General features: G+C 49.5%; 1 pseudogene; it reads left to right on the top strand.

Moving 5' to 3' along the window:
• The window catches only part of LOC101585470, a 4,717-nt pseudogene extending 1,415 nt beyond the window's left edge, over positions 1–3,302 (top strand).
• Positions 3,303–14,427: the final 11,125 nt, after the last annotated feature.

The following is a 14,427-nucleotide window of genomic DNA, read 5'->3' as shown; positions in this document are numbered from 1 at the left end:
ATTAAACCAGAGACTTTTACACTGAGCTACGTTCCCACACCTTCTTTATCTTTTGGGACAGGGTCTTGCTAAGCAGCCCAAGCTGCACTGGTACTTGTCATCCTCCTGCCTCAGCCTCCCAGAGTGCTGGGATTATAGGCGGGCACTGCCACGCTAGGCTCCATCCTGCCACTCTTAAAAGGTAGAAAAAGCCAGTGATGTAGCTCAGTGGCACAAGCACCTGCCTGGCAAGCTCGAGGTCCTGAGTTTGATTCCTAGTACCCCCCCCCAAAAAAAAAAAGCAGGAAAAGACATTTGAGGTGCATGCTGCCTCCTCCAGGAAGCTTCTGGAGAGAAACAAACCCTGGTCTCCGTCTTTCCTCTCCCTGCATTTCCTCCTGCGGCCCTGGAGGACTGAGTATGCTGGCCTGGAGGGAAGGGGCCGCTCATTCTGTCCCCTGCAGGGCCAGGAGAGCGCTTAGGTGCTGGGGTTGGGGGGCCAGATCTCAGGCCCTAGTGAATCCCAGGCCCATCGTCCTTCAGATACTGGCAAAGTGACAGAATGGCCATTTGGGGACATGTGCCTCCCCACGGCTCCTGGGATTAATTACACCTGTGCCAATGCCCCTGGCACTGGGGATTTGCAGGTCTTAATTACATGCAGGGCATGCCAGGCAAACAGTGTCTACTGGAGCTCCTGTGAACTCTATACCTCTCCCCACCCCGGAAGGAGGGGACAAATGTAGGTAAGAGAGAGGTCAGAAGGGCTCCGGCTGCAGGGTCTTCCACAGGGGCTAGGGCGGGAAAGAGACCTCTTCCTGTGTTTTAGGAAAGGCTCAGGCTGCTGCGACACGCAGCTGGGGCCCTGTATAGCCCGGAGGCCTGCATTAGAAATGCTCTTTGATCGACCCATGAGGAAGCCAGGCTTTGGATACAGTCTGTCCCCCAGAAGAGCTGAGACAGGCTATGGCCACCCCACCTCTGCCAGGAGCCTGCAGCCTTCTTCATTCTTCTTTTGGCTGCTGGGTGCCTGCTGGCTTTAGGGCAGCTGAAAGATGATCCCCCTGTGCACCACCCTAGGTGGACAGAAGATCTATTGAAAAGCAAGGTGGGGTTCAAATTCCAGCCTTACCATGTACCTGCTGTGTCGCTCTAGCCACATTGCTTGGCTTCTCTGAGCTTCAATGACACTATTTATTTCTTAGCCCCTCTCAAGTCTGGTACCTGAAACTTTTCTCCGCCCAAGATTTTGTCTTGGAATTAATTTTTTGTCATCTCTGGGAATCTTCTCAGATGAAAAAAATCCCCTGAAAACCTCAAAATTTGAGAATGGATTTGTTTATCAGAAATAAGCCCACATTGGACAAGGCCCAGGTGAGGGGCATCAACAGGTGGATATGTCATGCTTAGGGGAAGGAAGAGGCATTTCTCAGGAAGAAAAGGCCCACAGAGAAAGGGCGCACAGGGTAGGAGCTGTGGAAAGCCCTGGGAACAGGACTCAGCCTCAGTTTCCCCACCTCAAGCAACAGAGCAAATAAAGCACTGACTAGCTGGCTGGCATTGTACTTAGGGCTCTCTTTGCATTTATTTAAAAAATAACTTTCCAGATGACAGAAGCAAGCCCAGGGATGTCAGGTAACCGAGCCTGTGTTGGACCCCCAATACACAGGACCATTGGACTCCTAGAGCCTTCTGTCATCATCAGTGGATACATTAGGGTTCCTTGGGGGAACCGTTAGCAGATTGGGGTGTGGAGGATGAGAAGCCACTGAGACCAGGCCCTACATCTTGGCTCAGTGGGCCCCTGAGAAGCAGAATCCAGGCCCGCCTGTTGTCCTGCCCTCCTCCCTCCTTCTGGCTCCCATTGGCCAAAGCCCCTGACAGCGTTACCATGGAGACCACTTCTCCAGGGCGCAGCCTGAGCTGGGCCAAGTGGCCCACAGTGGCGAGAGGAAAGGTTGAGCCAGGATTGAGGAGGGAGCCACTGGGGCCTCCAGGAGGCTGTGCCAGGGCTTACCAGATGGCTGGGGACACGAGGCCAGCCCCTAGCCCCAGGGCAGGTCCCTTGTCCTGCAGGGATCTGCAAGCCTCACCTCAAAGTGACAGCTTCCACCAGAAAAAAAATTAAAAGCAACAGAAAAATGGTGTGTGTGTGTGTGTGTGTGTGTGTGTGTGTGTGTGTGTGTTGCCAGGGATCAAGCCCACGACCTTCCACATGCTCTGAAGTGCCCTCCCCCTGAGCCCCATGCCCACCCCGAGAAATGTTCATTTTCTGCCTTTAACCACAGTAGACACCTTAGCTTTCTGCAGCACCTACTGTGCACCAGGTCCTGCCAGGGTGCGGGGCTATTATCACAGGAAACGCACAGAGCAGGACAGGTCCCCCAACAGAAAGTAGGGTAAGAACCCCAAAGAGAGACTTGGGGTCAGTTGTACATGAAGCTGTGCTTGCACTGCTTTTTATTTTAGGGTTCTAACTGCTGCACCTATTTTACTTATTTATTTATTTATTTATTTATTTATTTATTTATTTATTTGGGACAGGGTCTCACTACCCAGCTAAAACTCATAGTGCTCCTCCTGTCTCAGCTTCCCCAGTGATGGGATTATAAGCATGGGCCACCAGGCCCAGTTTCAGGTTTGGCATGGCATGTGGTACCAGGGATCAAACCCGGTCCTTGAGCTTGCCAGGTAGGCACTTAGACCACTGAGCTATCTCCCCAGCCTGTACCTATTTTTATATGAGCACTAATACAAAACAGCAGCAAGAGTACCTAACATTCAACCAGCACATGCCCACTCTCAGGCTTTGGAGTCAGCGATGTCACTGTCATTCCCCTGTCACAGATGATAAAACTGAGGCTCAGTGAGGGTCACCCACCAGCCCAAGGACAAACATCTGGTGCACTATTTCCCACATTCTGTGACAAGGGACTGTAGACCGAGGGCTTAAGCAAAGCAGACTTCTTTTCTCATTGTTCTCAGCTCCCCAGGCAGAGGACAAGGTGTTGTGATGTCCAGCTCCTTCCAAGGTTCTTCAGGGAGAAGCCATCTCCTGGCTTCCAGGGGCTGGTCCCTGTGCTCCACGCTCAGGGCACGTCACATCACCCTGCAGCTATTGTCCTGTCCCCTTTTTTCCTCACCTCCTGCCTCCCTCCTCACTCCTTGCAGGAGGACAGCAGACCCAGGAAAATAACCCGAAGCCTGGCCCCTTCCCCACAAGCTCCTTGGCTTACGTGCAGCAGATCCTTTTTGACATCAACATAATAGACACACCAGCTGCTTCAGACTCAGGACAGGGTCAGCCCAAGACAGCTGCTTAGCAACCAAGCCAGAACCCAAACCCCAGGTCCATGTGACTTCAGGGTCCATTCTGGGCCACTGAGAACATCCTGATGCCTGCCTCCTGGGGAGCGGTGGGCTTAGGGGTTCTCCAACCCCTGGGGAGTCACATAAAGCCCACTCTAAGCAAACAGCAGGCTTGGAGTCTGGGACCTCAGTCTCACAAGGGCCTCTGTAACAGCTCTGGGATTTAGCCATGCATTTGACCTTCAGAATCCCGGCTACACATTTGTAAGGTGGGCATAGATAGACCCACCTCCCTGAACAAGGTCATGTATAGACAGGATTTCACACAAGCTGGGGATGTGGTGCAATAATAAACAGCCCCAGCATGGAGTTGGAGCTGAATGGACCAGATTATTGTTATTGTTATTATTATCAAAAAAGTAAGCTGGCTCAGCACTTTGAAGGCTAAGGCAGGAGGATTGCCATAAGTTTGAGGCCAGCTTGGGCTATAGAAGTGAGTTCAAGACCAGCCTGCACTACATAATGAGACTCTGTCTCAAAACAGAATCGAAAAAAAGTAAGAACTTTTCTCCAATCATCCCTTGGTGGAGAGGCTTCATTCATTGGCAGGTGTTTTGTTTTGTTTTGTGGTTTTTTTTTTGTTTTGTTTTGTTTTTTTACCCCATCTGAAAGATCTTGAGGCCTAAAACCTAAAACTCTCTCCTGGATCCCCTGGGGCCCCTGGGATCTCAGGAGTGAGAAGTTGAACAAAACCAACACATAGAGCTAGCGACATCCTGAGAGGAAGCACCACCGCTGGCTTCTACCCTTCCATTCCCAGGTCCGCGTGCAGCGCACACGAGGTTGGGACGGCGTGAGGACAGGAGTCACCCCATGCAGCATCTGCACAGCCAGCTATGCAACAGGGCGCACAGAGCAAAGAGCCCAAGGATTTGTTCCCATGCCGCACAGGCTATAATTAAAAGCCTCCTGGAGCCTCTCCAAATGAAAAGCCCACCTCCCAAAACAATATTGTGACAAGCAGGGCTGAGTTATTCAGTAGACATGGCTCCCAATTTAAAGCAGAGTGTGGGCTGGCAAGAGATTTTTGTTTCCACTCTATTTCTTCGCTGGCATCTTTATAGCCTGGGTTGCATTATGGTTCTAAGAATGCCACACTGAGGAGCACAGAAAATGTGACAGTGACAACAAAGGTGCTGGCAGACACACCTGTATTTAACAAATGCTTCTGCCACTAACCCTCAGCATATCTCTTGAAGTTAAGGAATAGGACAGCAACCGTGACCTACCAAAGACAGCTAATTTCATTAAGGAGACTAATTATTTTCCTTCCCTGGCTAGAAAAATACTAATCATGTCAGAATACCTCTTCCTGTCTGCTAGAACTAAATATTGAAGTAAAAAATAAGAACAAGGATTCAACCTGCTGGGAGGGGGCGGGGTGAATAAGATTCTGGCTGGTGCTGGGAAAGTTCTGGAACAGGGCCAGGAACAATGTTCTGATGGCAGAATTCTTGTGCTTTTCCAAGAAAAAGGGCACCCCGCCCCCTGCCCAGATCCAAGCCTCTTGGTCACGAGACTACAATCACGCACCTGAACTCATTCAACCTCAGGCCATGAACCCGCTATCTCATAGAAAGCTGTCCTTGATCAATAAAATCAGCACACGAACGATTAAGAAAAATGAGTGCTTCACCTGCTCAAAATCAGTCCTTGCAAGCATTTTGTTTACTAAAAAGCTTAACTCCCTAGTCATACATTCAATGAACGAGTACACTATTGAGTTTATTGAGCAACTGCTAGGTCCAAGACACTGAACCAAGGAAACAGCAATCAACGACAAAATCTTTCCCCTCCAAGAGTTTTACCTTCACATGGGAAGAAGCAAATAGTAAAGCAGACAGTAGATGCACAAAATAAGTCCAGGACAGCCAAGGGCGTGCAGATAAGATCATGGGGTACAGAGGCTCCAGATGAGGGGTTACTTGCTTAAGTTAGGGAGAGCTTCTCCAAGGGAAAGCTGTGTGAACCCAAGAGAGGAGAGTAGAAAATGCAAAGCCGTGGGGTGGAGCCAGGAAGCCGGAGCGAGCGGGGCATGGGCTGATACATGGGCAACTCTGCCAGCAGGCACCGACTCCAGCGCAGTGTGCAGCAGTGAACAGAAACCAGGTTCATCGCTGCTAGAAGGGGTGGGCTAGGGGCCGGGGAGATGGCTCAGTGGAATAAGCACTTCCCTGGCAAGCGCAAGGGCCTGAGTTCGATCCCTGGTTCCGCAAAAAAGAAAAAAAAAAGAAAACAAAAAATAGAAGGGGCGGGTTGGGGCTGCACAGGGCGTGGGACACCAATGAGGAGCAGCTGATGCAGGCAGAGGGTCAGGGAAGGCTTCTCAGAGCAAGCAAGCTGGAAAGGAAGGAGAGGATCCCGGAGAGGCTTAATATCACACGCAAAGGCCTTGAGGTCACAGAGGAGATCTGAGGAACATCAACACAACAGAGCTGGAACAGAGAGTGTGGGGGCAGGGCAGTGAGTCACCAAGGCCTCAAGTCACATTCAGGGTCACTGGATTGGCCCCAGGGTGTTTATACAGATAAAGGGTTCTGCCCCAGCCAGGATAGATGGTCAGATCCGCATGCTAGAAAGCGCCATATGTCTGCAAATGTTGAACAGACTGGCGAGGTAGGGTGAAGACCAGAGACGGCACAGCAGAGCGGAGTGTGGCGTGGTCCTCTGCAGAGAGACCACGGCAGCCTTGACTGGGAAAGTGGGGCTGTGGATGGAGAAGGGAGGGTGACCCCAAGCCCAGGTGCAAGGGACTGCAGGATATCAGGAGGGAGGGGCTGTAGCCAAGGTCAACTTGTGAACATCTAACTTGTGCATCAACCGTACAGTGCGCCCCAGATGAAGCCCAGTCTGTGGGCCTGGGAAAGAGGGGCTCAGGAAGCACCTGGTCTGGTACCGGGCAGGGAGGTTCACCTCTCCCTGCTCTCTATGTGTGATACCAAGGGGACTTGGCGCCTGGATGGGTTTTCACAAGAAAACACGCATGTGCCATGGTTCGGGAGGCCTCAGCATCAGAGAAGCCCGCTCCCCCACCCAGCCTCATGCATTCATGTCTCCACGAAAACCTGAGTCCTTAAGTAACGAAACAAATAATTAACCTTGAGAATAGAACTGCTCCCCAGAGCACAGTGTACGAATTTGCTAATTCAACTCGATATTCACTAAGAACCCATCACGGACGTGACACCACAGAAGTTAGATGTTACCAACGTGCATTCGGTGACTGTTGTTATGGAACCAACCACCCCAGATCGCAGCGCTGTAACCGCAGTCATGTCTCCCACACACGAGCACACAAGCGTCTCAGCCCATGAAGCTTCTGCTCTAGCCCTGCAGCAGTGCCACGTGTCCCCCACCCACCACCTACCCCACCAGAGAGCTGCCACCACCCCTCCTCCATCTTTCTTCCTGCCAAACAAGACTGAGCCAAGGTCAAACGATTAGGAAATACGAGGCCAGAAAAGTTCTTGTGCAGCTTCAAGCTCTAACAACTCGGGAGGCGCAAATGCTACAAGTGGCAGCATTCCCCATAGGGAAGTTTATTTAACTTTCTTTTACACGTAGTGCTGCAGATTTTGTTTTTTATTTATTCATTTTTATTTTTGATGCATTTGGTACAGGGTCTACAGGGTCTCACTACGTAGATCGGACTCTAGTGATCCTCCTGTTTTCAGCCTCCCAAGTGCTGGGATTACAGGCACGACCACCACAGCCACTCTCATTCAGTCTCAGCACACCCCGGGGGCAGGGCCAGCATGGCACACCAGGGATCAAACCCCAGTCCCTGTGCCTGCCTAAGCAGGTGCTTTAGTCAGCTGAGCTATCTGGCCAGCCCTCAGATTTTGAATATGATATTTATAAATTTTTGTTTCAGTCCCTCTGGTTGAAGATGGCAAACGTTGACCCAAGCAAGTTACTATAAGGTCATGTGCTAAAGACTCAGGTAGAAGAGAGAAGAACGAAGGCTGAGGGTGAAATGGACCACACAGTGATGCACAGATGAATGACGAGGAGTTCACCAGCGGAAGTGGGTGAGCACACGGAGAAAGGTGGAGAAAGAAACACAGTGACTCTGCAGTCTAGGGAGTCTGTCAGTCTCACGATCAATAGGGAGCCATGGGAGGTTGTAGAGCAGAAGTTAGCCTCAAAGCCTTTTTTGGGTAGCCATAAATCAACTGCATGTTGAGCAAAGAATAATGCTTTTCAGAGACCAGACATCATCATCATCATCGTCATCATCAAGGTGGGCTTTGGGGAGAGAAGGTAAGTTAAGAAAACTCAGGTTCATCGGTGCCTAAGAATTTGGCCAAGAGCCACACAATGAAGGCTTTCTTTGTTAACTCCAGTGAGCACAAAACAAGCACTTCCCCACGGGCTTCAGACCCTCATGTTCAGGTAAGTGATTAAAAAGTACCTTTGCCACTGAGCGCCTCTCCTGCCTTTAAGAGCTGAGCTGTGTGGCACGTCCTCGGATTAGCATAAACCCGTCTTCCGCGCCAACGGGAAGAGAAAGCAATCCCTGCTCGCTCTCAGTTTGCAAAGGAAGGAAAGAAAGGGTAATTATGTACATAAATACGCTGCTCATTCCTTGCATTTACAAAAAAGATCTGAACAACTCCGCGGGCTCCTATTAATTCTGTGCAGCTATTATCGAAGAGTATTACAGCGAGCAGAGGCAAGCGGGGCATAATGAGGAGATGCTTAAAATAAGCAGTCTGGGGAGGCTGCAGAGGCGACAATCTGAGGGAGGGGTGCTGTGAGAGCTGAGGAGCCCTGGACTGTGCGGTTGAGCCCATTCATCTGACCAATGAAAAGAGCCCGAGAGGCCAAGCCACCTCGCCAACTCACACGGCAAGCAGGGACCCTAGGACACTGGAAGGGGCCTTGCAAGGCAGGTGTGATTAGACATACCGGTGGCCCTGAGTGAGGACTGTCTGCTCCCCACAGTATGCCCTTGTCCTTTCCACGGAGGGACTGTTTTCACCCTCATTTTATAGGCAAGGACATCAAAGCCTGAAAAAGCAAAATGTCTGGCTAGAACGCTGAGCCACAGCTGGGAGGGGGTCAAGGCAGAATTAGAGCCGGAGTGCCAAGTGGCCCTGGGCTTTTTCCAGAGGACAAGATGCAGATTAGAGCCTGGCTGTGGGGTGGGGCAGGGGTGGAGGTGCTGGGGAGAAGAGAAGGCAAAGGATGGCTGCCAGATGCCCCCTTTAGCTGCCTGTCACTTGTCCCTGCTTTGGGAGTGGGATTTTGAGAGACTTGAGTGACATGTTGCATATGAGTGGCCTCTGGAAACTCTGAAGAGGAATAGAATGCGCACATCAGTTAGGACCTGGGTGAGCCCATCTCACTGCCAAATCACCCAGAAACCTGAATGACCGAGATGATCATGGAAAAGCAGCAAGGCCACTTCAGAGTGACATCACGCACTGAGGTGCTGAGGGAAATGACAAGCATTCACTCACAGCCTCTTCTGGACTCTTGCTGTACGCAGAAGTCACCCCAGAGGTTACCAGGTTTCCCAGATCCACAGGAAACTCAAAGCTCCAACTTACCAGCCCCAAAACCACAAAACACCCCCAGCTTCGAAGAAGAGGAAGGATGCTTGGCCGGCTGTGTGGTCGCAGATAAAAAGGTTGGCGCTGGAGCTGCACAGGTGAAGGGCTCACGGCTCACCCAGGCTCAGGAAGACCTCGATACGGTGGATAAAGAAGAGGCTGGAGCCTGCTAGAGCCGGAGTCAGCCCGGCTTCCACCTTCTCAGAAGTGGCGTAGACTTTAGTACCTCTCTGAGTGTGACAGTTTTTAAATGTACTATTAAAGGAGCATTCCTTAGGTCAACTGGATTTAGGAGAGATTACTTGAGGAATCTCAAGTTTTGATTTGTGATAGATCTGCTCCCAGGATAAGGCAGGTTCAACAGCATGATCAGTCAGAAGCAAAACATAGAAAACAACCCCATCGACCAAGCCGCAGCCAATCAAATAGTCCATCAGTTATAGCTTAGTTAATTGACTACGAGGCTCCCTGCAACCATCCAGAGCTCAGCAACTGTGATTAAACTCTCTGCGGGTTGGGTCTGCTGGATTCAGCGCAGGCACTGAGTCCAAATCCTTGGCCTCCGCAAATTTGGTTTGACAGTGTCTACGAGCTCTTGGATACAGCTTCCTCCAAGAACGCTGCAGTGCTTCTCATGGTGGTGAATCCCTGTAATGCCAGTGCTCAGGAGGCTGAGGCAGGGGGACCCCAAGGTCAAGGTCAGCCTGGACTGCACAGCAAGAAGCTATCTCCGGAGAGATGAAGAGAAAGAGAGGGGACAAGGGAAGGAAGAGAGGGAGGAGGGGGGAAAAGAAGTAATGGAACTGATAGCATACACCTTCAGAGACAGGACCATGAAAGTCCTGTGGCTTCCATCGTGGCCTCTGCCTCTCGTGGATGGCGTAGTTGGGCAGAGGCCAGCTGCTGTGTCAGAAGGTCCCTTGAGCACCTATGGGAAGCTAACCCAAGGCCTCCAGCCAAAAGGCATGTGAGTGCATCATCTTGGAAGTGGATTTTCCAGCCCTCACTGAGCCTTCCAGAGATGGGAAGCCCTGCTTCGTTCCGACCCCAGCCTCATGAGGGACCCTCAGCCAGAGACAACCTGCTGGGCCTTCCTGAAATAGTGACTCTCAGAAGCTAAGTGGGAGCATGAGTGCTTGTTGTGCAAAGCTACAACGTTGTGGGTTCATTTGTTATACAGCTAGAGGTAGCCGATACACTGTAGGCCTTCATCTCCCACTCCGGGAAATAACAGTGGAGCACGACAAACATGGAGCTGACTTTTTGTTTAATATAAAATAAGTTTTCAAACACTTCTCTGGAGGCCTAGGAGTTTTGGAGGTACCCTGGGGGCCACCAAGAAGTACAGTGACACTAAGAATAGTAACTTTGGGTCCTCCTTATCACACCTACTTTTATCCACTTTCTTAAAGAATAAATAAAACTACTGCAATTATTCCTTAGCAATATTCATATATATGGGTCAGGGAGATAGCTCAGTGGAATAAGTGCTTGCCTAACAAGCTCAAGGTCCTGAGTCTGATCCCTGTTACTGCAAAAAAAAAAAAAAAAAAAAAAAATCAAATATAAACTTTTAAAATACTAAAATAGGGGCCAGGGAGATGGCTCAGTAGAATAAGCGCTTCCCTGGCAAGCACAAGGGCCTGAGTTCAATCCTCGGTTCCACCAAAAAAAAATTAATTAATTAATTAAAAATAAAATACTAAAATATTTTTTAAAAAACTAAAATATTGATTTAAAAACAATTTTATTGAGGTATAATTGCCATATAAGCCATACCTACATAAAGTATACAAATTGGCCTGTTCAGTGAAACTGTTATCATAATCAGGGGCTGGGGAGATGGCTCAGTGGGATAAGTGCTTGCCTGGCAAGCACAAGGTCCTGAGTTTGATCCTTGGTACTACCAAAAAAAAAAAAAAAAAAACAATCAAATTATTAGACATAACCATTATTCTAAAAGTCTTCCGAGGGGCCAGGGCGATGGCTCAGTGGAATAAGCACTTCCCTGGCAAGTGCAAGGGCCTGAGTTCAATCCCCCGTTCCGCAAAAAAAATAAATAAATAAAATAAAAGTCTTCCGGCAGTCTTTAGTAATCCTTTCCAATCTCTTTCATCCCTAGGCAATATTTTACCTGCTCTCCATCACTATAGATTGATTTTCACTTCCAAGAATTTTATATAAACGGAACCGTATTTTTTGGTTTGTTTTGCTTTGGCTCAGCATCGTTCAACATAATGATGTTGAGATCTCGTACATGTTGTTCCTTGCATTGATAGCTCATTCTTTACCCACACGTGGTATTCTGTCACGCGACTGTCCCACACTTTGTTTATTCATTCACCTTTAGAGAAATTTGGATTGCTTCCAACTGTCGACTACTACAAACAAAACTGCTGCATACATTCACCTTCATAGCAAAGTAAAATCAGGATACGAACAGGCATATTTGAGATGCCCCTGGGTCCCTGGCAGGGGGCAGGTGGTGAATATAGTTCTTTTGCTTCCCGGCCTTCCCTCAAGCACCCACCCCCACCCCCAGGTTACCTTCAGCATGCCTAGTGTGGTGGCCAGCTTTCCGTCTCTGTGACCAAGTTCCTGAGGAAATCAACTTACAGGAGGAAAGACTTTTGGCTCAGGGTTTCAAAAGTTTCAGTCCGTGGTCGACAGGCTCCTTAGTTCGGACCTAAGATGAGGCTGGACACGCTGGCAGACAAAGGCTGCCCACCTCAGGCAGCCAGTGTGGGGAAGAGGCGCGCTGAACCAACACCCTCCTGCTGTTTTTTTAGTTCCATCAAAGCCCTCAGGCTATTGGATGGTGCCACCCGCAGTTAGGGCTGGCCTCCTTTCTCAGTTTGCTGTCCCATATGCCAATCATTTCTGGAACCACCCACCCAGACCGGCCCAGGAGTTTGCTTTCTAGGCCTTTCTGAATATGATCCAGTGGACAATCCGGATTAACTATCACAGGGCAGGCGGGATAACTCAGCGGACTAAGGGCCTGCTTAGGCAAGCTCAGAGACGGGGTTTGATCCCCTGTACTGCGTGCCACGCGGGTCCTGCCCCCAGGCACACTGAGGCAATGACCAGCTCCGGGTGTGGTGTCACACGCCTGTAATCCCAGCGCTGGGAAGGCTGAAAACAAGCGGATCGCTTCAAGTCTGAGCTGCATAGTGAGACCCTGTACCAAATACATAAAATTAAAAATTAAAAAAAAAAATTAGCTATCACAGGTAGACACCTGACTGTTGCAACAAGAAGAAAATTTCAGCTGTTTCTGTGTCCACTTTTAGAACAGCACAGCAATTTAGAGTCTTAGAATGACTGCCACTAAAGTCACCTTCAGCGTAACAGAAAAGTTACATCAACACACCAACAGAGGGTTAGGAATGTGACGTGGACTTCAGACAGGCCTAAGTCTCAGGGACTAGATCGGTAATTTTCCCAACTGTGCACTCTTGGGAAAGTCACTTAACCTCTCTAGACCTCATATTCTTCAAGTATTATTTTTTGTTTGTTTGTTTGTTTGTTTGTGGCAGAACCAGGGATTGAACTCAGGCCCTTGCTCTTGCCAGGGAAGCGCTTATTCCACTGAGCCATCTCCCCAGCCCTAGACCTCATATTCTTCATGTCTCAAATGATGACCTCAGTGACATAAGTTTGGGCCATCTGGGAACATATACCTCTTCAGAGCTTCCCCACACTTGGGACTCCAGATGAAAGGGTCAGGAGTTGCAGGAAGAAGACAAAAAGATGTTTCCTGGCAAGTGGACCCCTGCTGTCTTCCACAACCAACAATGCACATAATGAGACCATCGGGGGTGGGTTACGGTACATGCCCCTGGCCTAGAAAGTGCGCTTCTGTAACTAGTGCGAGTCAAGACAGACAGATGTTCTATCCCATAATATGGTCTCTGGGCACTTGAGAAAAAGGCGGAAGCAGGAAGGTCTCTCTCCTCCACTCCCCTGAGGATGCACTGCAGACCCTCACTCGAGGGCTGCCCTCTCTGTACTTGGAGAAGGGAACACCCTCACCTCAGAAAACAGGGTCACCGAGAATCAGGACACATGGGTCTTGCACGCCCCCAGGATTATTACCAGTAGCTCAGCCCCACTTTGGCTGACCAGACCTCTCCACAGCTACCCTTCACTAAACCTGGCATGAAAAGCACACAGCATCCTTGTGCCTTTGATTCTTCATGCCTGGACAACTTACATGACAGAAATGTATGAGTGACTCTCTTGTTAGTGTTGTTGTTGTTGTTGTTGTTGTCGTTGTTGTTGCTATGGGGGCCTCAGCGATGAGCTGCAGATGGGAAGAAAGGAGACAGACGCCTTTCCCTTCCATTTCTCATTGTAATAAAGCATCACATTTATCAACCTGCTGCATGAGGTTGGACAGTTACAGGATACATCACGACTTGTCTTAGCCACACTTTTTTTTTTTTAATATATTTAGTACAGGGTCTCACTGCACAGATCAGACTCCCAGTGATCCTCCTGTTTTCAGCCTCCCAAGGGCTAGGATTGCAAGCTCACACCACCACACCCAGTCTCAGTCACCCACTCAGTGTGCCCTGGAGGTAGGGCCAGCGTGGCATACTGGGGATTGAGCTCCAGTCCCTGTGTCTGCCAAAGCAGGCGCTTTAATCTGCTGAGCTATCTGGCTAGCCCATAGCCACAACTTCTACCAATAAAGATTGGTTTCTTTTCTGCAGTGATTCTTTTTCATTCTCTTCTTGATTCCTCCCCATCCCTCTTCCAAAAAAGTCATCAAGTCCCTGGGAAGGCTTGGAGGTGGCCAGGCAGAGCCAGGTAGAAGAGTTGAGCTGAACTCAGGGCCGAAAGCCAGAATCTGGCTGTAGGAAGCTGTATTTTGAGCCAGATGGGCTGAGAGCTTTATTACTGAGGCGCTAGGAAAGGGGTGAAGCGGGGAGGCGGGGAAGTGTGGATTCAGGAAGATGAAAGAGCCTGGTCAAAGATGCCTCCAAAACCTCTGCCACGGCTGAGAGGCAACTTGTGCAGTTACTGTCAGATCAGCTACATAATCAAGTTGATAATCAAGATTAACAATCTCGACTTGTTAACAAGATTAACACAACTGTGAAAAGACAGAAAGAATAATAATACTTCGTAAGGCCTCATCCCCGAGGCATGGTGGTGTGCGCAGGTAATCCTAGTTACCCGGATAGCTGAGGTCAGAGGATCAGAAGTTCAAGATCAGCCTGGGACTCTGTCTTGGAATAAAAGAGGGCTGGGTTGCAGCTCGTTGGAAGAGAGACTTCTAGTGTGCGTGAGGTCCTGCCTTCCACCACTAGACTTTCACCAAAAAATAAAAAGGAAGAAGCAGCACCCTAATATATCTTGAGTGCCCCTCTGCAGCCAGACCTCTAGTCTGAATTTGATGTGTTTCCAATCTTATGCATGAGCCTGTGCTGTCCCTGCCTCTATGTGTGTCTGTAACTTATAAGATTGCTGCTCGAATATAAATAATGTTCTCAGTGTATTTCTGAGCCACTCA

Source organism: Octodon degus, unplaced genomic scaffold (genome assembly GCF_000260255.1).
Source record: "Octodon degus isolate 3935 unplaced genomic scaffold, OctDeg1.0 scaffold00076, whole genome shotgun sequence".
Classification (NCBI taxonomy): domain Eukaryota; kingdom Metazoa; phylum Chordata; class Mammalia; order Rodentia; family Octodontidae; genus Octodon; species Octodon degus.
Note: the sequence above shows the minus strand (reverse complement) of the source record. Positions and strands in the feature narration are given on the sequence as shown.